General features: G+C 43.5%; 1 protein-coding gene across 2 annotated transcripts in view; it reads left to right on the forward strand.

Moving 5' to 3' along the window:
* Window positions 1-12,286, forward strand: part of ncam2a (neural cell adhesion molecule 2a) — a 260,785-nt gene that overhangs the window by 231,926 nt on the left and 16,573 nt on the right. The gene's annotated exons all lie outside the window — the stretch shown is intronic.

Raw genomic sequence — 12,286 nt, forward strand, 5'->3', positions numbered from 1 at the left:
ATTAACTACTTTTGAACTGACAAATGTCATCACAGCACGCAAAAGGCAGCTAGAAGATAATTTAGCATTTGTGGCTGACTTAATAAACACTGGATTTCCGCCATCGCATCTCCAACGCTGAATATTTTTTCGTTTGATCAAGCATAACTGTCACAATTCGTCGCTGGCTCCTGTGTTGTCGAAAAATTCCAAAAGACAAAGTCAAATTTGGCGGAACTTAGAACTATTTAACTCTGAGGCGGTTGGATGAGAAATATTCCTACAGCATTTTAAATGCGTATTATCTCGTCTTCCTAAAAATGTTTAAAGTCGTCCTGCAAATTTAATAATTTATCAACCACCATCCTGGCTCTGTTTGCGAATTGTTGCGGCTCACATCATCTGCATAAGAAGCATAATGAAAAAAGTTAGTCATCATATTTTGCAAATCAACCTTGTACTCTTCAAATCAATTTCTCCACTGGGAAACTAATAAAGGTAAATCCAATCAAATCCAATTTGTTATCGCCATCAATTTCTATATATATGTCGCTTGTATGAATCATCCGTCCTTTGACTTCAGGGGAATGACAATTGTCAGGTCAAAATAAGCGTAATTATCATTTCACGATCATTATTTTAATAAATCTATAAACTTGTCTTTTACGAAAAGTCCCACGAGTTCAACTGGTGAATCTCTATTAAGTAATTAATAAACAGCGAATCTAGCAACATTTACCATGTCAATTTATTCCAGTTTGATATGGATGTTCATTAGACCTCTTCAAAATTGACCTTTTTCTTCAAACATATGGAAACTGATATTATTCCCATTCTCCAAGGTCTAAATTAGCTAAATATACCAGTTATTGTGATGTTGGACTTTGGCTATGCCTGCCTCAAGAGCCATGTAATTTTATTGTTGACGTTTTTCAAAAACGCTACAACACTAGTTCCTGGGTCAGATACCAGCGGTTGTTGTTCATTTTCTTGATAACAGAGGTTGCCTGTTCATAGTCATACTGCTTGTATTGCAGCATGTTCTTCATAAGCTGGAGGTCATGGATAGGTGCATCAGCTGCAGATGTGGTGGTCACCCAGTGGCTGGTGTAGAATAAGGCCAGGGACTTGTTCATCCTCTCCAGCTTGAAGATAGTGTCCGTGTTGTATTTTAGTTCAGTGGAAAACATGAGCATCTTCAAACAGTAAATGTTCCTGGCCATCCAGCGGGCTTGGCGAATGCCACCTGGCTTCGCCCAGTGGATACCTTGAGGAGGTTCCTCACCAAGCAGGATCAGGCACAGCTCTGCCACTTCTCTGTAATCTGCCCTCGGACTTGCTTCCTCAAGGAAATTGCTTAAGACTGCAATTGTGCTTGTCTTCTTCTGTTTCAAGTCTTGTTCAACTAGGCCCAGAACTCTTGGGCAGTCCTTAACCAATTTGTCCCACTTCTCTTTCACATTGTTGAACATTGGGTTGTCAGGACTCTTGACCTTGCTAAACACAGCCTCCCATACACTTCCAATTATTACCTCTGATATGTGATGGCGACAAGCGAAGTACAATACATGTTTGCCTAGTTTTTCTTCAATAAGCTTCAACGAACTCCGACAGGTGAACAAGACTCAGCTGAGTTTTCGCGGACATAAAGCAAGGTGGCCGGAGTTGGAGGAAAGACTCAAGCAATGGATCGTCGAGCAAAGAGCGAGCGGAAGGAGCGTTTCGACTGTCACCATTCGAACGGAGAGAAACTGCAGCCGACGGTGATTTTTAAAAGAAAGACTTTGCCTAAAGAAACATTTCCAGCAGGCGTCATTATTAAGGCAAACGAAAAGGGCTGGATGGACGAGGATATGATGAAGGAGTGGCTGAGGCAGGTGTATGTAAGGAGACCGGGAGGTTTTTTCCACACATCACGTCACTTCTGATTTGTGACTCTATGCGAGCGCATCTCACAGACAATGTGAAGCAGAAAGTGAAGCGGCTGAACGCTACGCTTGCTGTGATTCCGGGTGGGTTGACCAAGGAACTCCAACCGCTGGACATCGGTGTGAACCGGCCGTTCAAAGTGAGGCTGCGAGCGGCGTGGGAGCGATGGATGACCGAAGGAGACCACCGCTTCACGAAGAGTGGTAGGCAGCGCCGGGCGAGTTACGCCACAGTTTGCAAATGGATTGTGGATGCTTGGGCTAACGTGTCTGCTGGCACGGTGGTTCGAGCTTTCGGAAAAGCCGGCATTATTTCCGAGGAGCCGCGCGGCACAGAAAATAACTGACAGTGAGGAAAGCGAACCTGCCATGTTGGATTTAGCGCAACTGTTCGATTCTGTTACCGGTAATGTGCTTGTTTTTACCATGCCGACGCCTATTGAGCGATGATTACAACATGTTCTTACTTTGTCATTAATAAATAAAGCACTACCAAACTCAGTTTTGCTCCCGATCTGTTTTTTTAAATACGGCTGTATGTTGTGGTAAGGCGGACGCCCGTATGGCAGTAGAGGATATATACAACTTGCGTCCTTTCATCCGGTGCGCCCAATGTGTGTGTTAAATACAGAAATGGCACACATAAATGAGACTGCACCTTTTCACACGGTGCGCTCTTTGGTCGTGAAAATACGGTAAATAAGCCTTAAAGGACAACCGACGTCTCCAGACAAGTTGTGTCCATAATTTGCAAAATGGCTTCAAATGACTTCGACTGAGCGCATTTTAAAAAGATTCCACCGCATATAGCTATATTTTACGTTTTAAGACTCGCGCTGAATATTCAGGAAGTCTTGTTTTTGAGTTTGTGACGAGTCTGTACGTGACGTCACTAAAAAAAACGCCCCCTGACCGAAAAAAAGACATATTGTAGCACTCCTTCCATCACGTCAATGTATTTTGCTGTGTTGTTTGGTCTGAAAAACTTGTGTTGCACCCAAAAGCCACCAGAAGAGGGTGTCCAAGCTCCATATAAGAAATTTATCAGCCTGTGGAAACAGAGATGGCCACAGGAGGTCGCCATTTTGTGCGTCTTTTCTGGTGATCGTTTCTCCCCAATGTTGCCTCAAAATGGCATGGAATAAATTCTTTAATCGATTGCAAACATGTATGCTTTCCTCTTCAGAACTATTTGAATCATATTCATAACTGGTGGTATAACAAGAAAGCATATTCTCCGAATCTGAAGCCATTGTTTTGATTCTCAAGCAATGCAAGACGTCTTGGCGTGACATCACAAACTGGAGGCGGGACTTTCTGAAAATGCTCAATTTTTTGCAGATTTTGGATACTTTGTCATTTTTATTGGTGTTTTGCATTTGAATAAAAATATCATACGTTTTGGGTATTTTAGATGCTATAAAACGTTTTTCTTATGTCAGTTAAGAAACAAAAAAGTGACGTCGGTTGTCCTTTAAAACTACACACAACTTACCTTATTCTATTTATAATAAATGTGCTATTGTATTGTAATGAAATAAATACGCTGCACTGTATAATAAAGTCACTTTATTTACATTTGTGGTGGTCATTGATGGCTTGATGGAATGGCGTTGGAGGTTGGAGGTCAGAGGGAATTGCTGTTTGGAAAGAGACTCACATTCCATAAGGACTGTAATTAAAGAAATAAACTGTACTGTAAAATAAAGTTTACCTTTGTGATGGTCGTTGATGGCTTATGGGAGGAGAGTCACCTTCCAAAAGGACTGTTGGTAACTAAACCTCTGGTGTAGCTTCTCTTCTTTGCTTCTTTGGGGACTCCTCATCATTTTTGCTGATTAAAAACCTCTTAATTGACACCTGTTGCTTTCTGACTTGTAAGGTCTTACGAAGCTGAGGCATCACATTATCGTTCATCATGTTGATGATTGTGATAGCCACAGTCTGTTCCGGATGGAACTGTTCGATAAAAGCCTGCACATCATTCCACTTTGCCAACATTGCCTTGATGAGCTCACTTGATGCTGCAGCCATCTCTTCCTCCTCGCCCTCAGATGTTCTCAAACCATCCGTTGCTGGCTTTAAAATCCTCAAGAAGCGCCAAACTTCCAGGCTGCCGCATGGCGATATTGGAGTGAATTAGCCGTGCTTTCTCGCCTATAATTGCTTTACTCACTGATAGCTTATTTTCGTTAATCCAAATTAACAGAAGTTTTTCAACCTCTTCCGTTGCCCGAGACCGTTGCTTTGACAGCACGGAAACACCTTCTGCAACAGACGCACTTTTGATGGCTTCTCTGCTGCGGAGGATGGTATCAATGGTTAACTTAGCATAGCCGTACTGGGCCACTAAATCACACAAACTCACACCTCGTTCGTGTTTTTCAATTAACTCCTTCTTCTCCTCGACTGTGATTTTGTTTTGTGTCTTCTTCGGCTGAACACGAGCCTGTGATGTTTTTTTCGGTCCCATAATAGTAAAATTATCTGCAAAAAGCTCCTCGGAGGCGATTGACGTGTGCATTCAAAGAGAGGGGGTGTGGAAAGGTGCACCGGCTGGAGCGCTGTTCGGTCATGTGCTTCCGCTGAAGATCCGAAGATAACTCCGCCAGATCCGAAGATCACTCCGCCAGCCGTGGTGGCTGCGTATCGGGAAAAGTAGTGCGTATTTCAAGGTTTCAGGTTTCAAGGTTTGTTCCTGGCACTTGAAGCAACACTGTCACTGTCACTCGGTGAATTGATTTGCCAACTCAGGTTGCAATGACTGTGTCCCCACAGGGGTGCTGCATGGGGCGAGGGGCGTGCCCGTGGGGGTAGGAGTGCCCCCCACCAGTATCACCCCCACCCACCTGAGCCCAATACCCCAGGCTCGCCTTTTGTCTTTTAAAAAATGGCCTTCTTTCCAGCCACCTGGTCGTTCGCATTAATTGTCAGAGGTGTGATTAGTGCAGACGCCCCACCTTGGTTGCAGTCATTCAGCCCAACACACACACACAAAGCACAGCCATCACACTCGCTTTGTCATTAGCAAGTCACACACACACACAAAGCACAGCCATCACACTCTGTTTGTCATTGGTAAGTCACACACACACACACACTTAGAAACACACAAAAACACAAAGACACACAGAGACAGACGGCTCCTCCAAAATGGCCCTCCTCTACCGACCCCCTTATCCACGAATTGTCCTCCCCAGACAATGAAACTCCCTCGGAACCTCGGAACACCACATGGCATGCAATGATGATGATCACACTAATGTTGATGAATGCATTAATATCACGAAAATTCCACTATCTATTGCAGCTGCATTTAAACAAAAAAAGAATACATAATCGTCCAGTTCAAGAAATTAATCTCCCCCTGGCCCTCGCGCGTAACCCCTGGTCTTATGAACTCTGGTCTGCCAGGCGTGCGGTATTCGACTCATAATCCGTACAGGCCTTACGAGTTTTGTGCAGAAAGTCTACGCCCACAGGGCTCGGCTAGAACTTATCCACCATACCACGTTCACCTGCCTACAAGCCCACCGATCGCAGATCAACCGTAATCAGAATTCCTTGGCCCAAAAAAATCTTAACATAGTGGCATGCCGGTGCCACTCACCCGACACTAAGATCAAATAAGATTTGACCATCAGGGATTGAGCAAACTCACCTAATTGAGGTGAGCAATTGATTATTTGCTGTAAATCAGCTGGCACGGATAGTTTTTAAATGTCAGATAATAATGAGTCAAAACCTGTAGCATTCCGTTGCTTCCGGCTGTTGCATTACTGCCCAGTGGCCTTCTTCTGTTGTTTTTTGTTGGTCTATGCTTCTGTCTGAAGGCAACTCAGCTTCCTTTCATGCCAGCGAGGACTGACCAAGCTTCTCTCTTTGTTGTTGGTTTGGTAGTGATCCGGGACAGATTGAGACCCAAGTTGGGGCTTAGCCTTTCTGTGTTCCATTACAGAAAATGCACGATCCTATTACTCTGCTGGGTAATCTCAACGGGGCCAGACACGACATAGGATTTCCCATCTACCCCTCAGTCTCCTTTTGCCCTGGAGCACAACCTTGCCCACTGACACTCTGGAGTCCATTTCCCCGCAGCGGACTCACTCCTATCATCTGCGCTTTGAGCCCCCAAGCTGCACTGTGCACACAGAAGATATGCTTAGAGTCCATGTGATGTGCTGTGAATAAGAAGCAGAGAAGAGGAAATGAACTCAAACAGGTTAAAGAAAGGACGTGAAACATCGAGAGTTTGTTCTTAGGTTTACACGCATCACAATACCATCTCGGTGAGGTGTTTTAATAACAAATAGAGGGAGAAAAAAAACAGTTTTCTTCATTTGTGTAGAAAGGCTGATACTCCTTAGGATAGCCTATTGTTGTCTGAGTAACATCAGTCAATGTGAGATGCACTTTGAACACTTGAAACTCCTCTTCCGGAGTACACAACTTGAGGCGACATTTTTACTAGGTAGCTCTTCACCTTGCCTGTTGCTGTAAATGTTATCACCTCAAATCCACCTGGTTGTTGGATAGCTATGATAGCCCTCCCACCGTTGGCTGACAATTCAAAAGCAGGCCCATCACTGCATTGATGATCCTTCTATTGGAAAACAGACTTTTGAAAAACTTTACAGGCAAGGAGCCGTTTTGCTTTTATTTGCTTTTATCTTGCCACCAATCTTTGAATTTTGAGAAGTAGAGTGTCACTTGTTTTTCTCACTTGTTATTGGTGTCAATGTGCTGTGCAATACTGTAAGGAATCAATTAGAACTGCCACTCAGGTTGCAGCAATCAGTATTTCGGTCTTTCTTGGGAAAAAAGAAACCTCACTTGTCCCACTAACACAACCTTCATCTTGCACAGTTGTGATATCGCAGCAGCTCTGTCATATTGACATAATGTTGCTTGTCAACAAATGTATTTTGTGGTTAGAGAATGAGATAAATGTGGAACTCAACTCATCGGGAACTCCTCAGTAGAACTAATCTCACAACCTTGGACGTATGCACTAAATAAGGTCTAACCAGCCGACCACCGTGGCACCATTACTTATTCCTGTATTGTTAAGAATGATTTTATGATGGCAACAGACCCTGGAATGGTTTATTTCGATTTCCAAATGGTTCCAGGCATAATCCTAAAATGTAAAAGTCAAATCACGCCTCATATAGAATAGCAAAACCTTGAAAAGTACAATCCCGGTTACAAGCCAAATAAACGTCAGTGCACCCCTGAAGGCATAATGGCGTATTTTTGAGGGGGTGAATTGAGAAAGATTAACCATGAGCGTCGGGAAGGAAAATTTTAATACCAGACTGAGACATCTGTGAAAGTCATATAATAGCAGGCAAATCCCTTCGAGGAGCCATTTTAAGAGCCATCTGAATGTATATTATATTTCAAAGTACCATCACAGTGTTTCATCGGATTTAAGGCCATTGTGGAAATTGTGTCCTTCAAGTAAAGTGCTGTGTCACCGCTGATTTCATTTAATTTTTCCTGACTGACTGACTGTCAGTGGGACTGAATGCCGACAAAGTGCTACTGTGAAAGAGCAAAGAGAGGAAAGTGAGTCTAGTTGACAAACGCAGCAAGGAGTGATGACTGGGTTCTCAGGGGGGTGCGATATCTCTTACAAGCAAGAATACATGCATGCACACCAGACATGAGCTTGATGTGATGCATGAATAGAGAGTCATTTTTCATCTGACTGATGTTTTTATCTCTCAAAGCAGGCAGACAGGTAGCCACATTCTTTATCTGCTGATGCAGTGATGTTACCGCCATCGATCTTTAACAGACAAGGTCATCAGATATTCATGGAGCTTAATTAAGCAAGTGAGACCTGTTCATTTCCTTCTGCATGTTACTTGCTCATGACATACAGACCTAATTAATTTGGTTTAAATAGGAATATGTTTTTAGCTCTTTTGCATGAGACTACACTAATCCTGCAATATTTTGTATCTTGCTAGTATTCCACCACACGGCTTGCTTCAATATTTACAAGGCATGTGCCTGTGGTGTTCATGGTCAGGAAACCAATTCAGGTGTCCATTGCAAAATATGCTTGTAACTCAAATGACAACTTTGCCACCAGCTTATCGTCATATTTTCAACAGGATTAGGTTGGATTCGCCTTTATTAGTCTCACAGTGGAAAAAAATAAATTTCACAGCAGCAAAGTGATGAAAGGTAGAGGAAAGGAAAGAAAGAAGTAGAAAAACAAAATACAAAAGCTGCTGGAAAGGCAGCCACTCTCGCGGCGCCATCTTGAAGACAAATAACAAATAATGTGATACAACACAAAAGACACAGACAGCGATTCAATGTTAAGCACTTTCAGATGAAGCAGTTGTAGATGAAAGAGGAGAGGATCAAAGCGTCCTTTTCACCAGTGGATCACAGACATCATGGTGGGAGTGTGCACGTATACTACAAGCAAAATGTTGAAAGCAAACACAAAGCTGTCGCATCCATTGACAAAAAGAGATTGTCGCACATCTCCTGCCCCACATAAATCCACTTCAATTCCAAGCCGCAACAGTTCCACATACCCATCGCTGCTCTGCAATGACGCTCCTTCACATCACGGCCTCCTCAAGCCATGCATCCATCCAACCGCAGATTGTCCAACAGCACCGACCTTTTCACTGAACAAAGCGGCGCTGTGAAAACGCTTGCCTATTACAGGCCCAAAAGGTAAATCCAATCCAAAAAAAGCACAATCGCTCCGGAACTCTCCAGTGATGACAGTCAAATAGCACAGACATTCCTCCCAATCAAAAACAGTGCTGGCATATTCGTGCTGCCGAAAAGGCGCATCTGCTCAGCGCAGTCTCCTATAATTTATCATGAGAGAATGGTAGAACTGGACCTCTTGTCAAATCAAATTTGAGGCTCAAATCCTCATAAAGACACAATTCTGTGAAGGCCTGCCTTCACCGAACAATTATTTCTGCCTTATCAGCAGTCCAGACACACTGTGACCTTCTCCTGCATGTTGGAATAACTGATCGAAATGTAGACTCGAGGAAATGTGGCCGGAGCGGCGCAGTTGTCTTTTTTTATTAGCATATAACTGTGATGTAAGCAGTTGTTAATGAGCGATGTTAATGAGTGACACCATGTTTGTCCGATCAATGGTATATGGCACCCTTTGTGCCATTTTTCATTGCATTGCCTACTGCTCTGCTGCGTCCATCCTGCAGGCAACGTATCGAATCATCAGTCTCAATGGCAATTTTCAGAATCAAAAAGGACGTGGGCAGCGTCCCCACATTACATCACAGAAAATCTCATTTCACCACTCATGCCAAATCGGCATGAAATTACTCCTGCCATTTAAAGCAAAACCGTTTTCCACGTATACCGCCACGCTACCTAATGAAAATACTCAAGTCGATGCGAGGGTGTGACTGTGAACGTGTGCTGCTGAGCTCTTGGCCTGGTTGAAGACCGCCTTGGTTTTGTCCCTCAGGACACGTTTCTTCAGCTTCAATTCAACAATGTGAACTGCTGCCATGCTGAAGAGTTCAAGCTCATCCAAGACCTTCATGAAACATATGTTGGAAATGAGCCTCACATCTGCCTTTCCAGAGTCCAGTCACAGGGTCTGAGCATTCTGTTTGTAATCCATCAGAGTTCTGACGAGACTGCCGGCTGCCAAGCACATCTTTGCTAAGCCTTTGGAGAAGCCCCCTAAAGTCAGCTTCCTGCCCATATGTGGAACATTTTTCTATAGCCTCATTTATTTCACTTACCTTTCTAAAGCTTTGTATTGACAAATGTTGGTGCTTAATGTATCCATTGTTTTCAGGCTGCCAGGCCATTAAGCCATTAAGGGACCATACGAGGAGCAAAACTTAAATCCAGAGTCCCCAAAGTCCGAATCAGGCCAACAATGTTGATCTCTCCTATGCAAAAAAAAAAGTAATTTTCCACAGCAATGGTGCCATGCTGGTAATATTGGATTAAAACTGCCTCTTTTCTTCCCCTGTCCACTCATGTATGGCCACTGTGCAGATGAGGTCTTTCGGAGACGCTTGGCCACGCTGCACAATGGAGAAAGAGCCAAGCAATTTTGACACATTTCTGCTTCAGGGTTGTGACGCTTGAATTCAGATTACCAGAACATTTTCAGAACATGGATGAGTGAGAGATGTGTACATGGCTTAAACAAGATATTCACTGGGAGGGCAGACATGAGAATTAGCAGACAGGTTCATTTTGTCAGAAACAAAAGATCAACTGTGTTCAGTTTGAAAGCGCAGCAGGTTAGCAGTTACAAAATGAATCAAAGGTTAGGTATGCATCATGAAAAAAAAATTCTAGCTGTACTTCATAGTATAAAATATATATTAGCGACAAATATTCTGCATTAGTTGGAGACTAAATATTGTGAATGTTGCTGAACTCTCAACCACTCTCTGATTTAATGATTCGATTGTCTTAGTTGCGTCAGAATAATGGAACTACATCTCACACAAATGACAATTACTAACGTAATGCCAGTTCAATTAAATCAATTAAAACCCCATAGAAAACTTGCTCTCTTTGAATTGATAGTGTTTCAAAATCTAGGCGAAAAAAAGAAGAAATGAGACTTTGTGACATCAGACACAGCAAACATGTTCAGCAATCTTACAGCAATCTCTCACCGGTATGAGCAACTTGCCGTGTTTGGGTCCAAACAGGCTAAGAGGAATGGAAAGGAAAAGGAGGAGGCTGACACAGCAATGGGGGTCAGTCGCACAAAATGAGCAGCAGGAAATTGGACAGCCGCTTTGAGTGGCATATGTGACAAGCAAGGTGAGACACGGAACTTGGTCGGGTCATATTACGACACTGACATGCGGATAGTGTAGCATCACAAAGGCAAAACAGAAATTGTGACAGTGGACATGTGTTTTCAATGTAAGCTCGACTGAAAATCCCCAAAGTGCCGTAAAAAAAAAAAAGATCTTATTTCTTGATTTTAATGATCGGACCATTCGAGGCCGCATATTATGTCCGACATTGCTGACTACATTTCGGCCCATGTCCGTCGCCGTCCATTTTACCTAAGTATAGATTTTCACATGGTAGCATTAGTAACATTCATTCGTAGAGAACCTGTTGGAATCTAATTCTTGTATCTCCTCTGGTTCCGAGTTCAACGGAATTTTATGATGAAATACCAGCGGGGACCATAGATGGTGAACAGAAAAGACTACTTTATTCTCGTAAACAATAGAAGAACATCTCTAGTCGGAGCGGCAAAGCCCGCCCCTTCAACCTAGTTTTAATCACACAGCAGCGATGACATCATCTCGACCAAGCCTATCAGCAACGGGAAGGGGTTGGGAGAACATTAGACTGAAGATGAATACTTGTTACACTCTACATACGCAACTAGTTAACTAATAAGCTACATACATCCATATAGACTAAACTAAACATGAAATAACATAGGATGTTTACGGATGTGTATAAAAACACCATCAGAACCTTACTCGCAAGGCAAGTCACGGTAGCACTATGACAGCGGTTGAAGGCTCGCGTTGAGTGCACTAACTCAAAATGAAAATCGTCTCTTGATTCAGAAGACTGAGATGTGAGTAACATATATTTGCAAAGCGCAAGATGGCATCCGTTCCCTATACAGGTAACATCCGAGTTACGACCGGTTCCGTTCTGACAAAACGGTCGTAAATCGAAAAGCATTCAAAATGGCTGACGCAAGGATCACGTGATCATAACAAATGACGACACGCTGGCATCTCCTATATGACAGGATGTCAATCTGTTGTTTTTAAGCAACGTTTTCTATTGACTATTATATACCAAAATGTTGACAGTTCATTTATAAATCTTATAACTTTTAGTGTCATTTTAATCATGTTAGATTTCGTATTATCGATCTTTATTACTGTGTCGGCGAACACGCTTTCTGCTGACCCATCTGTCTAAGATGTCACCTGTCTAAGATGCGGCGGCGGCGACCGTGAGCCAGACGCGGCGTTTGCGTTGCGGTGATCCCACCCTCTCTGCCTCGATGTCGGTGGACACCCCCTCCCTTTCCTCGATTGCTGTGTGCTGTCATGCTGGAGAAAATTGTCGTATGCGTTTGTTACGAAACAGTTATTTTGTATCGTCATTTTGTACAATGCTGCTCCGGCAAATAAACGATATTGTCAGGTTCGGATTGGCAGCTGGGGGCGAGGCCACGCCTCCCCGCTTCCACACTTCCTTCTTCAGGACAGCGGGTATGAAAACGGGACGCTGTCAACTTGTATTTATACTTTTTATTATCCTGGACTTTCTATATCTTCGTCCGAGCCCCCCCCCCCCCCCCCCCCCCCCCCCCCCCCCCCCCCCCCCCCCCCCCCCCCCCC

Source organism: Hippocampus bargibanti, linkage group LG01 (genome assembly GCF_051943395.1).
Source record: "Hippocampus bargibanti isolate YZ-2025 linkage group LG01, ASM5194339v1, whole genome shotgun sequence".
NCBI lineage: Eukaryota > Metazoa > Chordata > Actinopteri > Syngnathiformes > Syngnathidae > Hippocampus > Hippocampus bargibanti.